At 37.9% G+C, this 24788-nt stretch overlaps 2 protein-coding genes across 11 annotated transcripts in view; one reads left to right on the top strand and one right to left on the bottom strand.

The window, feature by feature from the left end:
- LOC100114114 (potassium voltage-gated channel protein Shaker) overlaps positions 1 to 24788 on the top strand; it is a 594961-nt gene that overhangs the window by 314817 nt on the left and 255356 nt on the right. The gene's annotated exons all lie outside the window — the stretch shown is intronic.
- LOC116415730 overlaps positions 1 to 24788 on the bottom strand; it is a 239706-nt gene that overhangs the window by 81963 nt on the left and 132955 nt on the right. The window lies entirely within an intron of this gene.

Genomic DNA, 24788 nt, shown 5'->3' with positions numbered 1-24788 from the left:
AATACCAACCACGCTCTGCTACCATGATGAAAAAGGTTGGATCAATAAACAACAACTTGAGGTTTAATTTATTGTTGAGTATATTGTAAAAGGCTTGAGAGCCTAGTCGGCGGCACGTCTGCTCACATCGAAATCTTACAGGCAAGAGAGAGAGTGTATTGTAGAGTACAGCATAGTCTGCTCTACACACGCAATATGATATAATACGTAATAGGCGATTAGAGTATAGCGCGAGACATGCGCGGTTCGTCAGCTCTCGCGTGAGCTCGTCTCAATGTACAAAATCGCAGTTGACCAATAGATGGCGCGACGTGTACCATTTTGGTACTGATAATCAAGATTATAATACTTACTATATTACAACAAAGATATCTGTTTCTAAATAAAAATGAAGCCTGCTCTATTTATTCACGTATATCACCAGACGTATTCTGCAGATTCGGTCTGCATGAAAGGGATGCTGCGAAAAATCATCTGTGCAGATAAGATCTGGCTTTATAAAGATAACTGTTTCTAAATAAAAAATGACGACTTCTCGATGTATTAACGCATATCACACGACGTAATCTGCAGATTCGGTCCGGATGAAAGGGATGCTGCGAATAATCATCTGGGCAGATATGATCTGGTCTTTTAAAGATATCTGATTCTAAATAAAAATCGACGACTGCTCGATGTATTCACGTATATCACAAGACATAATCATCAAATTCGGTCCGGATGAAAGGGATGCTGAGAATAATCATCTGTGCAGATATGATCTGGCTTTTTGAACATATCTGTTTCTAAATAAAAAATGACGACTGCTCGATGTATTCACAGATATCACAATGCATATTCTGCAGATTCGGTCCGAATGAAAGGGATGCTGCGAATAATCATCTGTGCAGATAAGATCTGGCTTTTTAAAGATGTCTGTTTGTAAATCAGAAATGACTAATTCTCTATGTATTTACGCATATCATAAGACGTAATCTGCAGATTCGGTCTGGATGAAAGGGATGCTGCAAAAAATCATCTGTGCAGATATGATCTGGCATTTTAAAGATAACTTTTGCTAAATAAAAAATGACGACTTCTCGATGTATTAACGCATATCACACGACGTAATCTGCAGATTCGGTACGGATGAAAGGGATGCTGCGAATAATCATCTGTGCAGATATGATCTGCTCTTTTAAAGATATCTGTTTGTAAATGAGAAATGACGACTTCTCTATGTATTTATGCATATCACAAGACGTAATCTGCAAATTGGGTCCGGATGAGAGGGATGCTGCGAATAATCATCAGCGCAGATAAGATCTGGTTTTTTGAAGATATCTGTTTCTAAATAGAAATGAAGCCTGCTCTATTTATTCACGTATATCACCAGACGTATTCTTCAGATTCGGTCTGCATGAAAGGGATGCTGCGTAAAATCATCTGTGCAGATAAGATCTGGCTTTTTAAAGATAACTGTTTCTAAATAAAAAATGACGACTTCTCGATGTATTAACGCATATCACCCGACGTAATCTGCAGATTCGGTCCGGATGAAAGGGATGCTGCGAATAATCATCTATGCAGATATGATCTGCTCTTTTAAAGATATCTGTTTGTAAATGAGAAATGACGTCTTCTCTATGTATTTAGGCATATCACAAGACGTAATCTGCAAATTGGGTCCGGATGAGAGGGATGCTGCGAATAATCATCTGTGCAGATATGATCTGCTCTTTTAAAGATATCTGTTTTTAAATAAAAAATGAAGTCTGCTCGATGTATTCACGTATATCACAAGTAGTAATCTGCAAAATGGGTCCAGATGAAAGGGATGCTGCGAATAATCATCTGTGCAGATATGATCTGGTCTTTTAAAAATATCTGTTTGTAAATGATAAATGACTAATTCTCTATGTATTTATGCATATCACAAGACGTAATCTGCAAATTGGGTCCGGATGAGAGGGATGCTGCGAATAATCATCAGCGCAGATAAGATCTGGTTTTTTGAAGATATCTCTTTCTAAATAAAAATGAAGCCTGCTCTATTTATTCACGTATATCACCAGACGTATTCTGCAGATTCGGTCTGCATGAAAGGGATGCTGCGAAAAATCATCTGTGCAGATAAGATCTGGCTTTATAAAGATAACTGTTTCTAAATAAAAAATGACGACTTCTCGATGTATTAACGCATATCACACGACGTAATCTGCAGATTCGGTCCGGATGAAAGGGATGCTGCGAATAATCATCTGGGCAGATATGATCTGGTCTTTTAAAGATATCTGATTCTAAATAAAAATCGACGACTGCTCGATGTATTCACGTATATCACAAGACATAATCATCAAATTCGGTCCGGATGAAAGGGTGCTGAGAATAATCATCTGTGCAGATATGATCTGGCTTTTTGAACATATCTGTTTCTAAATAAAAAATGACGACTGCTCGATGTATTCACAGATATCACAAGGCATATTCTGCAGATTCGGTCCGAATGAAAGGGATGCTGCGAATAATCATCTGTGCAGATATGATCTGGTCTTTTAAAAATATCTGTTTGTAAATGAGAAATGACTAATTCTCTATGTATTTACGCATATCATAAGACGTAATCTGAAGATTCGGTCTGGATGAAAAGGATGCTACGCATAATCATCTGTGCAGATAAGATCTGGCTTTTTACAGATGTCTGTTCCTAAATAAAAAATGACGACTGCTCGATGTATCCACGCATATCACAAGACGTAATCTGAAGATTCGGTCGGTATGAGAGGGATGCTGCGAATAATCATCCGTGCAGATAAGATCTGGCTTTTTGAACATATCTGTTTTTAAATAAAAAATGATGACTGCTCGATGTATTCACGTATATCACAAGGCGTAATCTGAAGATTCGGTCGGTATGAGGGGGATGCTGCGAATAATCATCTGTGCAGATAAGATCTGGCTTTTTAAAGATAACTGTTTGTAAATGAGAAATGACGACTTCTCTATGTATTTACGCATATCACAAGACGTAATCTGCAAATTGGGTCCGGATGAGAGGGATGCTGCGAATAATCATCAGCGCAGATAAGATCTGGTTTTTTGAAGATATCTGTTTCTAAAAAAAAATGATGACTGCTCGATGTATTCACGTATATGACAAGGCGTATTCTGCAGATACGGACCGAATGAAAGGGATGCTGCGAATAATCATCTGTGCAGATGTGATCTGCTCTTTTAAAGATAACTGTTTCTAAATAAAAAATGACGACTTCTCGATGTATTAACGCATATCACACGACGTAATCTGCAGATTCGGTCCGGATGAAAGGGATGCTGCGAATAATCATCTGTGCAGATATGATCTGCTCTTTTAAAGATATCTGTTCCTAAATACAAAATGACGACTTCTCTATGTATTTACGCATATCACAAGACGTAATCTGCAAATTGGGTCCGGATGAGAGGGATGCTGCGAATAATCATCAGCGCAGATAAGACCTGGTTTTTTGAAGATATCTGTTTCTAAATAAAAATGAAGCCTGCTCTATGTATTCTCGTATATGACCAGACGTATTCTGCAGATTTGGTCTGCATGAAAGGGATGCTGCGAATAATCATCTGGGCAGATATGATCTGGTCTTTTAAAGATATCTGATTCTAAATAAAAATCGACGACTGCTCGATGTATTCACGTATATCACAAGACATAATCATCAAATTCGGTCCTGATGAAAGGGATGCTGCGAAAAATCATCTGTGCAGATAAGATCTGGCTTTATAAAGATAACTGTTTCTAAATAAAAAATGACGACTTCACGATGTATTAACGCATATCACACGACGTAATCTGAAGATTCGGGCCGTATGAGAGGGATGCTGCGAATAATCATCTGTGCAGATAAGATCTGGCTTTTTGAACATATCTGTTTCTAAATAAATAATGACGACTGCTCGATGTGTTCACGTATATCACAAGACGGAATGTGCAGATTCGGTCCGGATGAAAGGGATGCTGCGAATAATCATCTGTGCAGATATGATCTGGCTTTTTGAACATATCTGTTTCTAAATAAAAAATGATGACTGCTCGATGTATTCACGTATATGACAAGGCGTATTCTGCAGATACGGACCGAATGAAAGGGATGCTGCGAATAATCATCTGTGCAGATATGATCTGCTCTTTTAAAGATATCTGTTCCTAAATGAAAACTGACGACTGCTCGATGTATCCACGCATATCACAAGACGGAATCTGCAGATTCGGTCCGGATGAAAGGGATGCTGCGAATAATCATCTGTGCAGATATGATCTGGTTTATTAAAGATATCTGTTTTTGAATGAAAAGTGACGACTGCACTGTGCATTCACGCATATCACAAGACGTAATATGCAGATTCGGTCCGGATGAAAGGGATGCTGCGAATAATCATCTCTGCAGATATGATCTGGCTTTTTGGACATATCTGTTTCTAAATAAAAAATGATGACTGCTCGATGTATTCACGTATATGACAAGGCGTATTCTGCAGATTTGGTCTGCATGAAAGGGATGCTGCGAATAATCATCTGTGCAGATATGATATGGCTTTTAAAAGATAACTGTTTCTAAATAAAAAGTGAAGCCTGCTCTATGTATTCTCGTATATCACCAGACGTATTCTGCAGATTTGGTCTGCATGAAAGGGATGCTGCGAATAATCATCTGTGCAGATATGATCCGCTCTTTTAAAGATATCTGTTTGTAAATGAGAAATGACGACTTCTCTATGTATTTACGCATATCACAAGGCGTAATCTGCAAATTGGGTCCGGATGAGAGGGATGCTGCGAATAATCATCAGCGCAGATAAGATCTGGCTTTTTAAAGATGTCTGTTTGTAAATCAGAAATGACTAATTCTCTATGTATTTACGCATATCATAAGACGTAATCTGCAGATTCGGTCTGGATGAAAGGGATGCTGCGAATAATCATCTGTGCAGATATGATCTGGTCTTTTAAAAATATCTGTTTGTAAATGAGAAATGACTAATTCTCTATGTATTTACGCATATCATAAGACGTAATCTGAAGATTCGGTCTGGATGAAAAGGATGCTACGCATAATCATCTGTGCAGATAAGATCTGGCTTTTTACAGATGTCTGTTCCTAAATAAAAAATGACGACTGCTCGATGTATTCACAGATATCACAAGGCATATTCTGCAGATTCGGTCCGAATGAAAGGGATGCTGCGAAAAATCATCTTTGCAGATAAGATCTGGCTTTATAAAGATAACTGTTTCTAAATAAAAAATGACGACTTCTCGATGTATTAACGCATATCACACGACGTAATCTGCAGATTCGGTCCGGATGAAAGGGATGCTGCGAATAATCATCTGTGCAGATAAGATCTGGCTTGTTGAACATATCTGTTTCTAAATAAAAAATGATGACTGCTCGATGTATTCACGTATATCACAAGGCGTATTCTGCAGATTCGGTCCGAATGAAAGGGATGCTGCGAATAATCATCTGTGCAGATATGATCTGGTTTATTAAAGATATCTGTTTTTGAATGAAAAGTGACGACTGCACTGTGCATTCACGCATATCACAAGACGTAATATGCAGATTCGGTCCGGATGAAAGGGATGCTGCGAATAATCATCTGTGCAGATATGATCTGGTCTTTTAAAAATATCTGTTTGTAAATGAGAAATGACTAATTCTCTATGTATTTACGCACATCATAAGACGTAATCTGAAGATTCGGTCTGGATGAAAAGGATGCTACGCATAATCATCTGTGCAGATAAGATCTGGCATTTTAAAGATAACTGTTTCTAAATAAAAAATGACGACTTCTCGATGTATTAACGCATATCACACGACGTAATCTGCAGATTCGGTCCGGATGAAAGGGATGCTGCGAATAATCATCTGTGCAGATATGATCTGGTTTATTAAAGATATCTGTTTTTGAATGAAAAGTGACGACTGCACTGTGCATTCACGCATATCACAAGACGTAATATGCAGATTCGCTCCGGATGAAAGGGATGCTGCGAATAATCATCTGTGCAGATATGATCTGGTCTTTTAAAGATATTTTCTTTTTAAATAAAAATTGACGACTTCTCGATGTATTAACGCATATCACAAGAGGTAATCTGCAGATTCGGTCCGGATGAAAGTGATGCTGCGAATAATCATCTGTGCAGATATGATCTGGCTTTTTAAAGATAACTGTTTCTAAATAAAAAATGACGACTTCTCGATGTATTAACGCATATCACACGACGTAATCTGCAGATTCGGTCCGGATGAAAGGGATGCTGCGAATAATCATCTGTGCAGATATGATCCGCTCTTTTAAAGATATCTGTTTGTAAATGAGAAATGACGACTTCTCTATGTATTTACGCATATCACAAGGCGTAATCTGCAAATTGGGTCTGCATGAAAGGGATGCTGCGAATAATCATCTGTGCAGATATGATCCGCTCTTTTAAAGATATCTGTTTGTAAATGAGAAATGACGACTTCTCTATGTATTTACGCATATCACAAGGCGTAATCTGCAAATTGGGTCCGGATGAGAGGGATGCTGCGAATAATCATCAGCGCAGATAAGATCTGGCTTTTTAAAGATGTCTGTTTGTAAATCAGAAATGACTAATTCTCTATGTATTTACGCATATCATAAGACGTAATCTGCAGATTCGGTCTGGATGAAAGGGATGCTGCGAATAATCATCTGTGCAGATATGATCTGGTCTTTTAAAAATATCTGTTTGTAAATGAGAAATGACTAATTCTCTATGTATTTACGCATATCATAAGACGTAATCTGAAGATTCGGTCTGGATGAAAAGGATGCTACGCATAATCATCTGTGCAGATAAGATCTGGCTTTTTACAGATGTCTGTTCCTAAATAAAAAATGACGACTGCTCGATGTATTCACAGATATCACAAGGCATATTCTGCAGATTCGGTCCGAATGAAAGGGATGCTGCGAATAATCATCTGTGCAGATAAGATCTGGCTTTATAAAGATAACTGTTTCTAAATAAAAAATGACGACTTCTCGATGTATTAACGCATATCACACGACGTAATCTGCAGATTCGGTCCGGATGAAAGGGATGCTGCGAATAATCATCTGTGCAGATAAGATCTGGCTTGTTGAACATATCTGTTTCTAAATAAAAAATGATGACTGCTCGATGTATTCACGTATATCACAAGGCGTATTCTGCAGATTCGGTCCGAATGAAAGGGATGCTGCGAATAATCATCTGTGCAGATATGATCTGGTTTATTAAAGATATCTGTTTTTGAATGAAAAGTGACGACTGCACTGTGCATTCACGCATATCACAAGACGTAATATGCAGATTCGGTCCGGATGAAAGGGATGCTGCGAATAATCATCTGTGCAGATATGATCTGGTCTTTTAAAAATATCTGTTTGTAAATGAGAAATGACTAATTCTCTATGTATTTACGCACATCATAAGACGTAATCTGAAGATTCGGTCTGGATGAAAAGGATGCTACGCATAATCATCTGTGCAGATAAGATCTGGCATTTTAAAGATAACTGTTTCTAAATAAAAAATGACGACTTCTCGATGTATTAACGCATATCACACGACGTAATCTGCAGATTCGGTCCGGATGAAAGGGATGCTGCGAATAATCATCTGTGCAGATATGATCTGGTTTATTAAAGATATCTGTTTTTGAATGAAAAGTGACGACTGCACTGTGCATTCACGCATATCACAAGACGTAATATGCAGATTCGCTCCGGATGAAAGGGATGCTGCGAATAATCATCTGTGCAGATATGATCTGGTCTTTTAAAGATATTTTCTTTTTAAATAAAAATTGACGACTTCTCGATGTATTAACGCATATCACAAGAGGTAATCTGCAGATTCGGTCCGGATGAAAGTGATGCTGCGAATAATCATCTGTGCAGATATGATCTGGCTTTTTAAAGATAACTGTTTCTAAATAAAAAATGACGACTTCTCGATGTATTAACGCATATCACACGACGTAATCTGCAGATTCGGTCCGGATGAAAGGGATGCTGCGAATAATCATCTGTGCAGATATGATCCGCTCTTTTAAAGATATCTGTTTGTAAATGAGAAATGACGACTTCTCTATGTATTTACGCATATCACAAGGCGTAATCTGCAAATTGGGTCCGGATGAGAGGGATGCTGCGAATAATCATCAGCGCAGATAAGATCTGGTTTGTTGAAGATATCTGTTTCTAAATAAAAATGAAGCCTGCTCTATGTATTCTCGTATATCACCAGACGTAATCTGAAGATTCGGTCTGGATGAAAAGGATGCTACGCATAATCATCTGTGCAGATAAGATCTGGCATTTTAAAGATAACTGTTTCTAAATAAAAAATGACGACTTCTCGATGTATTAACGCATATCACACGACGTAATCTGCAGATTCGGTCCGGATGAAAGGGATGCTGCGAATAATCATCTGTGCAGATATGATCTGCTCTTTTAAAGATATCTGTTCCTAAATAAAAAATGACGACTTCTCTATGTATTTACGCATATCACAAGACGTAATCTGCAAATTGGGTCCGGATGAGAGGGATGCTGCGAATAATCATCTGTGCAGATAAGATCTGGCTTTTTAAAGATAACTGTTTCTAAATAAAAAATGACGACTTCTCGATGTATTAACGCATATCACACGACGTAATCTGCAGATTCGGTCCGGATGAAAGGGATGCTGCGAATAATCATCTGTGCAGATATGATCTGCTCTTTTAAAGATATCTGTTTTTAAATAAAAAATGAAGTCTGCTCGATGTATTCACGTATATCACAAGTAGTAATCTGCAAAATGGGTCCAGATGAAACGGATGCTGCGAATAATCATCTGTGCAGATATGATCTGGTCTTTTAAAAATATCTGTTTGTAAATGATAAATGACTAATTCTCTATGTATTTACGCATATCATAAGACGTAATCTGAAGATTCGGTCTGGATGAAAAGGATGCTACGCATAATCATCTGTGCAGATAAGATCTGGCTTTTTACAGATGTCTGTTCCTAAATAAAAAATGACGACTGCTCGATGTATCCACGCATATCACAAGACGTAATCTGAAGATTCGGGCCGTATGAGAGGGATGCTGCGAATAATCATCTGTGCAGATAAGATCTGGCTTTTTGAACATATCTGTTTCTAAATAAATAATGACGACTGCTCGATGTGTTCACGTATATCACAAGACGGAATCTGCAGATTCGGTCCGGATGAAAGGGATGCTGCGAATAATCATCTGTGCAGATATGATCTGGTCTTTTAAAGATATCTGTTTGTAAATGAGAAATGACGACTTCTCGATGTATTAACGCATATCACACGACCTAATCTGCAGATTCGGTCCGGATGAAAGGGATGCTGCGAATAATCATCTGTGCAGATATGATCTGCTCTTTTAAAGATATCTGTTTTTAAATAAAAAATGAAGTCTGCTCGATGTATTCACGTATATCACAAGTAGTAATCTGCAAAATGGGTCCGGATGAAAGGGATGCTGCGAATAATCATCTGTGCAGATATGATCTGCTCTTTTAAAGATATCTGTTCCTAAATAAAAAATGACGACTGCTCGATGTATCCACGCATATCACAAGACGTAATCTGAGGATTCGGTCCGGATGAAAGGTATGCTGCGAATAATCATCTGTGCAGATATGATCTGGTCTTTTAAAAATATCTGTTTGTAAATGAGAAATGACTAATTCTCTATGTATTTACGCATATCATAAGACGTAATCTGAAGATTCGGTCTGGATGAAAAGGATGCTACGAATAATCAACTGTGCAGATAAGATCTGGCTTTTTACAGATATCTGTTCCTAATTAAAAAATGACGACTGCTCGATGTATCCACGCATATCACAAGACGTAATCTGAAGATTCGGTCGGTATGAGAGGGATGCTGCGAATAATCATCTGTGCAGATAAGATCTGGCTTTTTGAACATATCTGTTTCTACATAAATAATGACGACTGCTCGATGTATTAACGCATATCACGAGACGTAATCTGCAGATTCGGTCCGGATGAAAGTGATGCTGCGAATAATCATCTGTGCAGATATGATCTGGCTTTTTAAAGATAACTGTTTCTAAATAAAAAATGACGACTTATCGATGTATTAACGCATATCACAAGACGTAATCTGCAGATTCGGTCCGGATGAAAGGGATGCTGCGAATAATCATCTGTGCAGATATGATCTGCTCTTTAAAAGATATCTGTTTGTAAATGAGAAATGACGACTTCTCTATGTATTTACGCATATCAAAACACGTAATCTGCAAAATGGGTCCGATGAGAGGGATGCTGCGAATAATCATCAGCGCAGATAAGACCTGGTTTTTGAAGATATCGTTTCTAAATAAAAATGAAGCCTGCTCTATGCGTATTCTCGTATATGACCAGACGTATTCTGCAGATTTGGTCTGCATGAAAGGGATGCTGCGAATAATCATCTGTGCAGATATGATCTGCCTTTTTAAAGATATCTGTTCTAAATAAAACTGACGACTGCTCGATGTATCCACGCATATCACAAGACGTAATCTGCAGATTCGGTCCGGATGAAAGGGTTGCTGCGAATAATCATCTGTGCAGATATGATCTGTCTTTAAAGATATCTGTTAAAAATAAAAATGACGTCTGCTGTTTGTATTCACGCATATCACAAGTCGTAATCTGCAAATTTGTTCCGGATGAAATGATGCTGCGAATAATCATCTGGGCAGATATGATCTGGTCTTTAAAAATATCTGATTCTAAATAAAAATCGACGACTGCTCGATGTGACCACGTATATCACAAGACATAATCATCAAATTCGGTCCGGATGAAAGTGGATGCTGAGAATAATCATCTGTGCAGATATGATCTGGCATTTTGAACATATCTGTTTCTAAATAAAAAATGACGACTGCTCGATGTATTCACAAGATATCACAAGGCATATTCTGCAGATTCCGGTCCGAATGAAAGGGATGTTGCGAATAATCATCTGTGCAGATAAGATCTGCTCTTTAAAGATATCTGCCTGTAAATGAGAAATGACGACTTCTCTATGTATTTACGCATATCACAAGACGTAATCTGCAAATTAACCGGATGAGAGGATGCTATGAATAATCATCAGCGCAGATAAGATCTGGTTTTGAAGATATCTGTTTCTAAATAAAAATGAAGCTCTATGTATTCTCGTATATATCACCAGACGGCTCCGTAGTCTGCATGAAAGGGATGCTGCGAATAATCATCTGTGCAGATATGATCTGCTCTTTTAAAGATATCTGTTCCTAAATAAAAATGACGACTGCTCGATGGTCCACGCATATCACAAGACGTAATCTGCAGATTCGGTCCGATGAAAGGGATGCTGGGTGAATAAATACCTGTGCAGATATGATCTGGTCTTTTAAAGATATTTTCTTTAAATAAAATTGACGACTTCTCGATTTATTAACGCATATCACAAGACGTAATCTGCAGATTCGGTCCGGATGAAAGCATGCTGCGGGGAATAATCATCTGCAGATATGATCTGGCTTTTAAAGATAACTGTTTCTAACAAAAAATGACGACTTATCGATGTATTAACGCATATCACACGACGTAATCTGCAGATTCGGTCCGTGCGAAAGGATGCTGCGAAGAATCATCTGTGCAGATATGATCTGGTCTTTTAAAGATATCTGTTCCTAAATAAAAAACTGACGACTGCTCGATGTATCCACGCATATCACAAGACGCAATCTGCAGATTCGGTCCGGATGAAAGGGATGCTGCGAATAATCATATATGTGCAGATATGATCTGGTCTTTAAAGATATCTGTTAAAAAATAAAAATGACGTCTGCTGTTTGTATTCACGCATATCAAAGTCGTAATCTGCAAATTTGTCTCCGGATGAAATGATGCTGCGAATAATCATCAGGGCAGGTATGATCTGGTCTTTTAAAGATAATCTGATTCTAAATAAAAATCGACGACTGCTCGATGTATTCACGCATATAACAAGACATAATCATCACCAATCCGATGAAAGCGGGATGCTGCGAATAATCATCTGTGCAGATAAGATCTGGCTTTATAAAGATATCTGTTTTAATGAAAAGTGACGACTTAATTGTGTGGTGCATTCACGCATATCACAAGACGTAATATGCAGATTCGGTCCGGATGAAAGGGATGCTGCGAATAATCATCTGTGCAGATATGATCTGGCTTAAAAATATCTGTTTCTAAATAAAAATGACGACTTCGATGTATTAACGCATATCACACGACGCAATCTGCAGATTCGGTCCGCCGGATGAAAGTGATGCTGCGAATAATCATCTGTGCAGATAAGATCTGGCTTGTTGAACATATCTGTTTCTAAATGTCGATGACTGCTCGATGTGTCTACGCATATCACAAGGCGTATTCTGCAGATTCGGTCCGAATGAAAGGATGCTGCGAATAATCATCTGCAGATATGATCTGGTTTATTAAAGATATCTGTTTTGAATGAAAAGACGACTGCACTGTGGCATTCACGCACATCACAAGACGTATATGCAGATTCGGTCCGATGAAAGGATGCTGCGAATAATCATCTGTGCAGATATGATCTGGTCTTTTAAAATATCTGTTTGTAAATGAGAAATGACTAATTCTCTATGTATTTATGCATATCATAAGACGTAATCTGAAGATTCGGTCTGGATGAAAAGGATGCTACGAATAACTGTGCAGATAAGATCTGGCTTTGGCGATATCTGTTCCTAAATAAAAATGACGACTCGATGTATCCACGCATATCACAAAGACGTAATCTGAAGATTCGGTTTGGTATGAGAGGGATGCTGCGAATAATCATCTGTGCAGATAAGATCTGGCTTTTTGAACATATCTGTTTCTACATAAATAATGACGAGACTGCTCGATGGTCTCACGTATATGACACAAGGCGTATTCGCGATACGGACCGAATGAAAGGGATGCTGCGAATAATCATCTGTGCAGATATGATCTGGCTTTTAAAGATAACTGTTTGTAAATGAGAAATGACGACTCTCTATGTATTTACGCATAATACAAAGACGTAATCTGCAGTAAATTGGGTCCGGATGAGAGGGATGCCGCGAATAACGAATCAGCGCAGATAAGATCTGGTTTTTTGAAGATATCTGTTTCTAAATAAAATGAAGCTTGCTCTATGTATTCTCGTATATCACCAGACGGTTCTGCAGATTTGGTCTGCATGAAAGGGATGCTGCGAATAATCATCTGTGCAGATATGATCTGGCTTTCTTTTAAAGATAACTGTGTTTCTAAATAAAATGACGACTTATCGATGTATTAACGCATATCACAAGACGTAATCTTGGTGATTCGGTCCGGATGAAAGGGATGCTGCGAATAATCATCTGTGCAGATATGATCTGCTCTTTAAAGATATCTGTTTGTAAATGAGAAATGACGACTTCTCTATGTATTTACGCATATCAAAACACGTAATCTGCAAAATGGGTCCGATGAGAGGGATGCCATGTAATAATCATCAGCGCAGATAAGACCTGGTTTTTGAAGATATCTGTTTCTAAATAAAATGAAGCCTGCTCTATGTATTCTCGTATATGACCAGACGTATCTGCAGATTTGGTCTGCATGAAAGGGATGCTGCGAATAATCATCTGTGCAGATATGATCTGGTCTTTTAAAGATATCTGTTTCTAAATAAAAATGACGACTGCTCGATGTATCCACGCATATCACAAGACGTAATCTGCAGATTCGTCCGGATGAAAGGATGCTGCGAATAATCATCTGTGCAGATATGATCTGGTCTTTTAAAGATATCTGTTAAAAATAAAAAATGACGACTGCTGTTGTATTCACGCATATCACAAGACGTAATCTGCAAATTCGGTCCGGATGAAATGGATGCTGCGAATAATCATCTGTGCAGATATGATCTGGTCTTTTAAAGATATCTGATTCTAAATAAAAATCGACGACTGCTCGATGTATTCACGTATATCACAAGACATAATCTGCAAATTCGGTCCGGATGAAAGGGATGCTGCGAATAATCATCTGTGCAGATATGATCTGGCTTTTGAAATATCTGTTTCTAAAAAAAAAATGACGACTGCTCGATGTATTCACGATATCACAAGACGTAATCTGCAGATTCGGTCCGAATGAAAGGGATGCTGCGAATAATCATCTGTGCAGATAAGATCTGCTCTTTTAAAGATATCTGTTTGTAAATGAGAAAATGACGACTTCTCTATGTATTTACGCATATCACAAGACGTAATCTGCAAATTGGGTCCGGATGAGAGGGATGCTGCGAATAATCATCAGCGCAGATAAGATCTGGTTTTTGAAGATATCTGTTTCTAAATAAAAATGAAGCCTGCTCTATGTATTCACGTATATCACAACGTAATTCTGCAGATTTGGTCTGCATGAAAGGGATGCTGCGAATAATCATCTGTGCAGATATGATCTGCTCTTTAAAGATATCTGTTCCTAAATAAAAAATGACGACTGCTCGATGTATCCACGCATATCACAAGACGTAATCTGCAGATTCGGTCCGGATGAAAGGGATGCTGCGAATAATCATCTGTGCAGATATGATCTGGTCTTTAAAGATATTTCTTTTTAAATAAAAATTGACGACTTCTCGATGTATTACGCATATCACAAGACGTAATCTGCAGATTCGGTCCGGATGAAAGGGATGCTGCGAATAATCATCTGTGCAGATATGATCTGCTTTTTAAAGATAACTGTTTGTAAATGAGAAATGACGACTTCTCGATGTATTAACGCATATCACACGACGTAATCTGCAGATTCGGTCCGGATGAAAGGGATGCTGCGAATAATTATCTGTGCAGATATGATCTGCTCTTTTAAAGATATCTGTTCCTAAATAAAAAATGACGACTGCTCGATGTATCCACGCATATCACAAGACGTAATCTGCAGATTCGGTCCGGATGAAAGGGATGCTGCGAATAAACATCTGTGCAGATATGATCTGGTCTTTTAAAGATATCTGTTTCTAAATAAAAATGAAGCCTGCTCTATGTATTCACGTATATCACAAGACGTAATCTGCAGATTTGGTCTGGATGAAAGGGATGCTGCGAATAATCATCTGTGCAGATATGATCTGGCTTTTTAAAGATATCTGTTCTAAATAAAAAATGACGACTGCTCGATGTATTCACGCATATCACAAGACGTAATCTGCAGATTCGGTCCGGATGAAAGGGATGCTGCGAATAATCATCTGTGCAGATATGATCTGGTCTTTTAAAGATATTTCTGTTTTAAATAAAAAATGACGACTTCTCGATGTATTCACGCATATCACAAGACGTAATCTGCAGATTCGGTCCGGATGAAAGGGATGCTGCGAATAATCATCTGTGCAGATATGATCTGGCTTTTTAAGATAACTGTTTCTAAATAAAAAATGACGACTTATCGATGTATTAACGCATATCACACACGTAATCTGCAGATTTCGGTCCTATGAAAGGATGCTGCGAATAATCATCTGTGCAGATATGATCTGGTCTTTTAAAGATATCTGTTCTAAATAAAAAATGACGACTGCTCGATGTATTCACGCATATCACAAGACGTAATCTGCAGATTCGGTCCGGATGAAAGGGATGCTGCGAATAATCATCTGTGCAGATAAGATCTGGTTTTTAAAGATATCTGTTTCTAAATAAAAATGACGACTGCTCTATGTATTCACGCATATCACAAGACGTAATCTGCAGATTTGGTCCGGATGAAAGGGATGCTGCGAATAATCATCTGTGCAGATATGATCTGGCTCTTTTAAAGATATCTGTTTCTAAATAAAAAATGACGACTGCTCGATGTATTCACGCATATCACAAGACGTAATCTGCAGATTCGGTCCGGATGAAAGGGATGCTGCGAATAATCATCTGTGCAGATAAGATCTGGCTTGTTGAACATATCTGTTTCTAAATAAAAAATGAAGCTTGCTCTATGTATTCTCGTATATCACCAGACGTATTCTGCAGATTGGTCGCATGAAAGGGATGCTGCGAATAAACATCTGTGCAGATATGATCTGGTCTTTTAAAGATATCTGTTTTAAATAAAAATTGACGACTGCTCGATGTATTAACGCATATCACAAGACGTAATCTGCAGATTCGGTCCGGATGAAAGGTATGCTGCGAATAATCATCTGTGCAGATATGATCTGGTCTTTTAAAGATATCTGTTTCTAAATAAAAAATGACGACTTCTTGATGTATTAACGCATATCACACGACGTAATCTGCAGAATCGGTCCGGATGAAAGGGATGCTGCGAATAATCATCTGTGCAGATATGATCTGCTCTTTTAAAGATATCTGTTTGTAAATGAGAAATGACGACTTCTCTATGTATTTACGCATATCAAAACACGTAATCTGCAAAATGGGTCCGGATGAGAGGGATGCTGCGAATAATCATCAGCGCAGATAAGACCTGGTTTTTTGAAGATATCTGTTTCTAAATAAAAATGAAGCCTGCTCTATGTATTCTCGTAATATGACCAGACGTATTCTGCAGATTTGGTCTGCATGAAAGGGATGCTGCGAATAATCATCTGTGCAGATATGATCTGCTCTTTTAAAGATATCTGTTCCTAAATAAAAAACTGACGACTGCTCGATGTATCCACGCATATCACAAGACGTAATCTGCAGATTCGGTCCGGATGAAAAGGGTTGCTGCGAATAATCATCTGTGCAGATATGATCTGGTCTTTTAAAGATATCTGTTAAAAAATAAAAAAATGACGTCTGCTGTTTGTATTCACGCATATCACAAGTCGTAATCTGCAAATTTGTTCCGGATGAAATGGATGCTGCGAATAATCATCTGGGCAGATATGATCTGGTCTTTTAAAGATATCTGATTCTAAATAAAAATCGACGACTGCTCGATGTATTCACGTATATCACAAGACATAATCATCAAATTCGGTCCGGATGAAAGGGATGCTGAGAATAATCATCTGTGCAGATATGATCTGGCATTTGAACATATCTGTTTCTAAATAAAAGATGACGACTGCTCGATGTATTCACAGATATCACAAGGCATATTCTGCAGATTCGGTCCGAATGAAAGGGATGCTGCGAATAATCATCTGTGCAGATAAGATCTGCTCTTTTTAAAGATATCTGTTTGTAAATGAGAAATGACGACTTCTCTATGTATTTACGGCATATCACAAGACGTAATCTGCAAATTGGGTCCGGATGAGAGGGATGCTGCGAATAATCATCAGCGCAGATAAGATCTGGTTTTTTGAAAGATATCTGTTTCTAAATAAAAATGAAGCCTGCTCTATGTATTCTCGTATATCACCAGACGTATTCTGCAGATTTGGTCTGCATGAAAGGGATGCTGCGAATAATCATCTGTGCAGATATGATCTGCTCTTTTAAAGATATCTGTTCCCTAAATAAAAAATGACGACTGCTCGATGTATCCACGCATATCACAGACGTAATCTGCAGATTCGGTCCGGATGAAAGGGATGCTGCGAATAAACATCTGTGCAGATATGATCTGGTCTTTTAAAGATATTTTCTTTTTAAATAAAAATTGACGACTTCTCGATTTATTAACGCATATCACACGACGTAATCTGCAGATTCGGTCCGTATGAAAGGGATGCTGCGAATAATCATCTGTGCAGATATGATCTGGTCTTTTAAAGATATCTGTTCCTAAATAAAAACTGACGACTGCTCGATGTATCCACGCATATCACAAGACGTAATCTGCAGATTCGGTCCGGATGAAAGGGATGCTGCGAATAATCATATGTGCAGATATGATCTGGTCTTTTAAAGATATCTGTTAAAAAATAAAAAATGACGTCTGCTGTTTGTATTCACGCATATCACAAGTCGTAATCTGCAAATTTGTTCTGGATGAAATGGATGCTGCGAATAATCATCAGGGCAGATATGATCTGGTCTTTTAAAGATATCTGATTCTAAATAAAAATCGACGACTGCTCGATGTATTCACGTATGTAACAAGACATAATCATCAAATTCGGTCCGGATGAAAGGGATGCTGCGAATAATCATCTGTGCAGATAAGATCTGGCTTTATAAAGATATCTGTTTTTGAATGAAAAGTGACGACTGCACTGTGCATTCACGCATATCACAAGACGTAATATGCAGATTCGGTCCGTATGAAAGGGATGCTGCGAATAATCATCTGTGCAGATATGATCTGGTCTTTTAAAGATATCTGTTCCTAAATAAAAACTGACGACTGCTCGATGTATCCACGCATATCACAAGACGTAATCTGCAGATTCGGTCCGGATGAAAGGGATGCTGCGAATAATCATATGTGCAGATAAGATCTGGTTTTTTGAAGATATCTGTTTCTAAATAAAAATGAAGCCTGCTCTATGTATTCTCGTATATCACCAGACGTATTCTGCAGATTTGGTCTGCATGAAAGGGATGCTGCGAATAATCATCTGTGCAGATATGATCTGCTCTTTTAAAGATATCTGTTCCTAAATAAAAAATGACGACTGCTCGATGTATCCACGCATATCACAAGACGTAATCTGCAGATTCGGTCCGGATGAAAGGGATGCTGCGAATAAACATCTGTGCAGATATGATCTGGTCTTTTAAAGATATTTTCTTTTTAAATAAAAATTGACGACTTCTCGATTTATTAACGCATATCACAAGACGTAATCTGCAGATTCGGTCCGGATGAAAGTGATGCTGCGAATAATCATCTGTGCAGATATGATCTGGCTTTTTAAAGATAACTGTTTCTAAATAAAAAATGACGACTTATCGATGTATTAACGCATATCACACGACGTAATCTGCAGATTCGGTCCGTATGAAAGGGATGCTGCGAATAATCATCTGTGCAGATATGATCTGGTCTTTTAAAGATATCTGTTCCTAAATAAAAACTGACGACTGCTCGATGTATCCACGCATATCACAAGACGTAATCTGCAGATTCGGTCCGGATGAAAGGGATGCTGCGAATAATCATATGTGCAGATAAGATCTGGTTTTTTGAAGATATCTGTTTCTAAATAAAAATGAAGCTTGCTCTATGTATTCTCGTATATCACCAGACGTATTCTGCAGATTTGGTCTGCATGAAAGGGATGCTGCGAATAATCATCTGTGCAGATATGATCTGCTCTTTTAAAGATATCTGTTCCTAAATAAAAAATGACGACTGCTCGATGTATCCACGCATATCACAAGACGTAATCTGCAGATTCGGTCCGGATGAAAGGGATGCTGCGAATAAACATCTGTGCAGATATGATCTGGTCTTTTAAAGATATTTTCTTTTAAAATAAAAATTGGCGACTTCTCGATGTATTAACGCATATCACGAGACGTAATCTGCAGATTCGGTCCGGATGAAAGTGATGCTGCGAATAATCATCTGTGCAGATATGATCTGGCTTTTTAAAGATAACTGTTTCTAAATAAAAAATGACGACTTATCGATGTATTAACGCATATCACACGACGTAATCTGCAGATTCGGTCCGTATGAAAGGGATGCTGCGAATAATCATCTGTGCAGATATGATCTGCTCTTTTAAAGATATCTGTTTGTAAATGAGAAATGACGACTTCTCTATGTATTTACGCATATCAAAACACGTAATCTGCAAAATGGGTCCGGATGAGAGGGATGCTGCGAATAATCATCAGCGCAGATAAGACCTGGTTTTTTGAAGATATCTGTTTCTAAATAAAAATGAAGCCTGCTCTATGTATTCTCGTATATGACCAGACGTATTCTGCAGATTTGGTCTGCATGAAAGGGATGCTGCGAATAATCATCTGTGCAGATATGATCTGCTCTTTTAAAGATATCTGTTCCTAAATAAAAACTGACGACTGCTCGATGTATCCACGCATATCACAAGACGTAATCTGCAGATTCGGTCCGGATGAAAGGGTTGCTGCGAATAATCATCTGTGCAGATATGATCTGGTCTTTTAAAGATATCTGTTAAAAAATAAAAAATGACGTCTGCTGTTTGTATTCACGCATATCACAAGTCGTAATCTGCAAATTTGTTCCGGATGAAATGGATGCTGCGAATAATCATCTGGGCAGATATGATCTGGTCTTTTAAAGTTATCTGATTCTAAATAAAAATCGACGACTGCTCGATGTATTCACGTATATCACAAGACATAATCATCAAATTCGGTCCGGATGAAAGGGATGCTGAGAATAATCATCTGTGCAGATATGATCTGGCATTTTGAACATATCTGTTTCTAAATAAAAGATGACGACTGCTCGATGTATTCACAGATATCACAAGGCATATTCTGCAGATTCGGTCCGAATGAAAGGGATGCTGCGAATAATCATCTGTGCAGATAAGATCTGCTCTTTTAAAGATATCTGTTTGTAAATGAGAAATGACGACTTCTCTATGTATTTACGCATATCACAAGACGTAATCTGCAAATTGGGTCCGGATGAGAGGGATGCTGCGAATAATCATCAGCGCAGATAAGATCTGGTTTTTTGAAGATATCTGTTTCTAAATAAAAATGAAGCCTGCTCTATGTATTCTCGTATATCACCAGACGTATTCTGCAGATTTGGTCTGCATGAAAGGGATGCTGCGAATAATCATCTGTGCAGATATGATCTGCTCTTTTAAAGATATCTGTTCCTAAATAAAAAATGACGACTGCTCGATGTATCCACGCATATCACAAGACGTAATCTGCAGATTCGGTCCGGATGAAAGGGATGCTGCGAATAAACATCTGTGCAGATATGATCTGGTCTTTTAAAGATATTTTCTTTTTAAATAAAAATTGACGACTTCTCGATTTATTAACGCATATCACACGACGTAATCTGCAGATTCGGTCCGTATGAAAGGGATGCTGCGAATAATCATCTGTGCAGATATGATCTGGTCTTTTAAAGATATCTGTTCCTAAATAAAAACTGACGACTGCTCGATGTATCCACGCATATCACAAGACGTAATCTGCAGATTCGGTCCGGATGAAAGGGATGCTGCGAATAATCATATGTGCAGATATGATCTGGTCTTTTAAAGATATCTGTTAAAAAATAAAAAATGACGTCTGCTGTTTGTATTCACGCATATCACAAGTCGTAATCTGCAAATTTGTTCTGGATGAAATGGATGCTGCGAATAATCATCAGGGCAGATATGATCTGGTCTTTTAAAGATATCTGATTCTAAATAAAAATCGACGACTGCTCGATGTATTCACGTATATAACAAGACATAATCATCAAATTCGGTCCGGATGAAAGGGATGCTGCGAATAATCATCTGTGCAGATAAGATCTGGCTTTATAAAGATATCTGTTTTTGAATGAAAAGTGACGACTGCACTGTGCATTCACGCATATCACAAGACGTAATATGCAGATTCGGTCCGGATGAAAGGGATGCTGCGAATAATCATCTGTGCAGATATGATCTGGTCTTTTAAAAATATCTGTTTCTAAATAAAAAATGACGACTTCTCGATGTATTAACGCATATCACACGACGTAATCTGCAGATTCGGTCCGGATGAAAGGGATGCTGCGAATAATCATCTGTGCAGATAAGATCTGGCTTGTTGAACATATCTGTTTCTAAATAAAAAATGATGACTGCTCGATGTATTCACGTATATCACAAGGCGTATTCTGCAGATTCGGTCCGGATGAAAGGGATGCTGCGAATAAACATCTGTGCAGATATGATCTGGTCTTTTAAAGATATTTTCTTTTTAAATAAAAATTGACGACTTCTCGATTTATTAACGCATATCACAAGACGTAATCTGCAGATTCGGTCCGGATGAAAGTGATGCTGCGAATAATCATCTGTGCAGATATGATCTGGCTTTTTAAAGATAACTGTTTCTAAATAAAAAATGACGACTTATCGATGTATTAACGCATATCACACGACGTAATCTGCAGATTCGGTCCGTATGAAAGGGATGCTGCGAATAATCATCTGTGCAGATATGATCTGGTCTTTTAAAGATATCTGTTCCTAAATAAAAACTGACGACTGCTCGATGTATCCACGCATATCACAAGACGTAATCTGCAGATTCGGTCCGGATGAAAGGGATGCTGCGAATAATCATATGTGCAGATATGATCTGGTCTTTTAAAGATATCTGTTAAAAAATAAAAAATGACGTCTGCTGTTTGTATTCACGCATATCACAAGTCGTAATCTGCAAATTTGTTCTGGATGAAATGGATGCTGCGAATAATCATCAGGGCAGATATGATCTGGTCTTTTAAAGATATCTGATTCTAAATAAAAATCGACGACTGCTCGATGTATTCACGTATATAACAAGACATAATCATCAAATTCGGTCCGGATGAAAGGGATGCTGCGAATAATCATCTGTGCAGATAAGATCTGGCTTTATAAAGATATCTGTTTTTGAATGAAAAGTGACGACTGCACTGTGCATTCACGCATATCACAAGACGTAATATGCAGATTCGGTCCGGATGAAAGGGATGCTGCGAATAATCATCTGTGCAGATATGATCTGGTCTTTTAAAAATATCTGTTTCTAAATAAAAAATGACGACTTCTCGATGTATTAACGCATATCACACGACGTAATCTGCAGATTCGGTCCGGATGAAAGGGATGCTGCGAATAATCATCTGTGCAGATAAGATCTGGCTTGTTGAACATATCTGTTTCTAAATAAAAAATGATGACTGCTCGATGTATTCACGTATATCACAAGGCGTATTCTGCAGATTCGGTCCGAATGAAAGGGATGCTGCGAATAATCATCTGTGCAGATATGATCTGGTTTATTAAAGATATCTGTTTTTGAATGAAAAGTGACGACTGCACTGTGCATTCACGCATATCACAAGACGTAATATGCAGATTCGGTCCGGATGAAAGGGATGCTGCGAATAATCATCTGTGCAGATATGATCTGGTCTTTTAAAAATATCTGTTTGTAAATGAGAAATGACTAATTCTCTATGTATTTACGCATATCATAAGACGTAATCTGAAGATTCGGTCTGGATGAAAAGGATGCTACGCATAATCATCTGTGCAGATAAGATCTGGCATTTTAAAGATAACTGTTTCTAAATAAAAAATGACGACTTCTCGATGTATTAACGCATATCACACGACGTAATCTGCAGATTCGGTCCGGATGAAAGGGATGCTGTGAATAATCATCTGTGCAGATATGATCTGCTCTTTTAAAGATATCTGTTCCTAAATAAAAAATGACGACTTCTCTATGTATTTACGCATATCACAAGACGTAATCTGCAAAATGGGTCCGGATGAGAGGGATGCTGCGAATAATCATCTGTGCAGATAAGATCTGGCTTTTTAAAGATAACTGTTTCTAAATAAAAAATGACGACTTCTCGATGTATTAACGCATATCACACGACGTAATCTGCAGATTCGGTCCGGATGAAAGGGATGCTGCGAATAATCATCTGTGCAGATATGATCTGCTCTTTTAAAGATATCTGTTTTTAAATAAAAATGAAGTCTGCTCGATGTATTCACGTATATCACAAGTAGTAATCTGCAAAATGGGTCCAGATGAAAGGGATGCTGCGAATAATCATCTGTGCAGATATGATCTGGTCTTTTAAAAATATCTGTTTGTAAATGATAAATGACTAATTCTCTATGTATTTACGCATATCATAAGACGTAATCTGAAGATTCGGTCTGGATGAAAAGGATGCTACGCATAATCATCTGTGCAGATAAGATCTGGCATTTTAAAGATAACTGTTTCTAAATAAAAAATGACGACTTCTCGATGTATTAACGCATATCACACTACGTAATCTGCAGATTCGGTCCGGATGAAAGGGATGCTGCGAATAATCATCTGTGCAGATATGATCTGCGCTTTTAAAGATATCTGTTCCTAAATAAAAACTGACGACTGCTCGATGTATCCACGCATATCACAAGACGTAATCTGCAGATTCGGTCCGGATGAAAGGGTTGCTGCGAATAATCATCTGTGCAGATATGATCTGGTCTTTTAAAGATATCTGTTAAAAAATAAAAAATGACGTCTGCTGTTTGTATTCACGCATATCACAAGTCGTAATCTGCAAATTTGTTCCGGATGAAATGGATGCTGCGAATAATCATCTGGGCAGATATGATCTGGTCTTTTAAAGTTATCTGATTCTAAATAAAAATCGACGACTGCTCGATGTATTCACGTATATCACAAGACATAATCATCAAATTCGGTCCGGATGAAAGGGATGCTGAGAATAATCATCTGTGCAGATATGATCTGGCATTTTGAACATATCTGTTTCTAAATAAAAGATGACGACTGCTCGATGTATTCACAGATATCACAAGGCATATTCTGCAGATTCGGTCCGAATGAAAGGGATGCTGCGAATAATCATCTGTGCAGATAAGATCTGCTCTTTTAAAGATATCTGTTTGTAAATGAGAAATGACGACTTCTCTATGTATTTACGCATATCACAAGACGTAATCTGCAAATTGGGTCCGGATGAGAGGGATGCTGCGAATAATCATCAGCGCAGATAAGATCTGGTTTTTTGAAGATATCTGTTTCTAA

This window comes from Nasonia vitripennis (assembly GCF_009193385.2).
Source record: "Nasonia vitripennis strain AsymCx chromosome 1 unlocalized genomic scaffold, Nvit_psr_1.1 chr1_random0005, whole genome shotgun sequence".
Classification (NCBI taxonomy): Eukaryota; Metazoa; Arthropoda; class Insecta; order Hymenoptera; family Pteromalidae; genus Nasonia; species Nasonia vitripennis.
The sequence above is the reverse complement of the archived record's forward strand: the minus strand, read 5'-3'. Positions and strand labels throughout refer to the sequence as shown.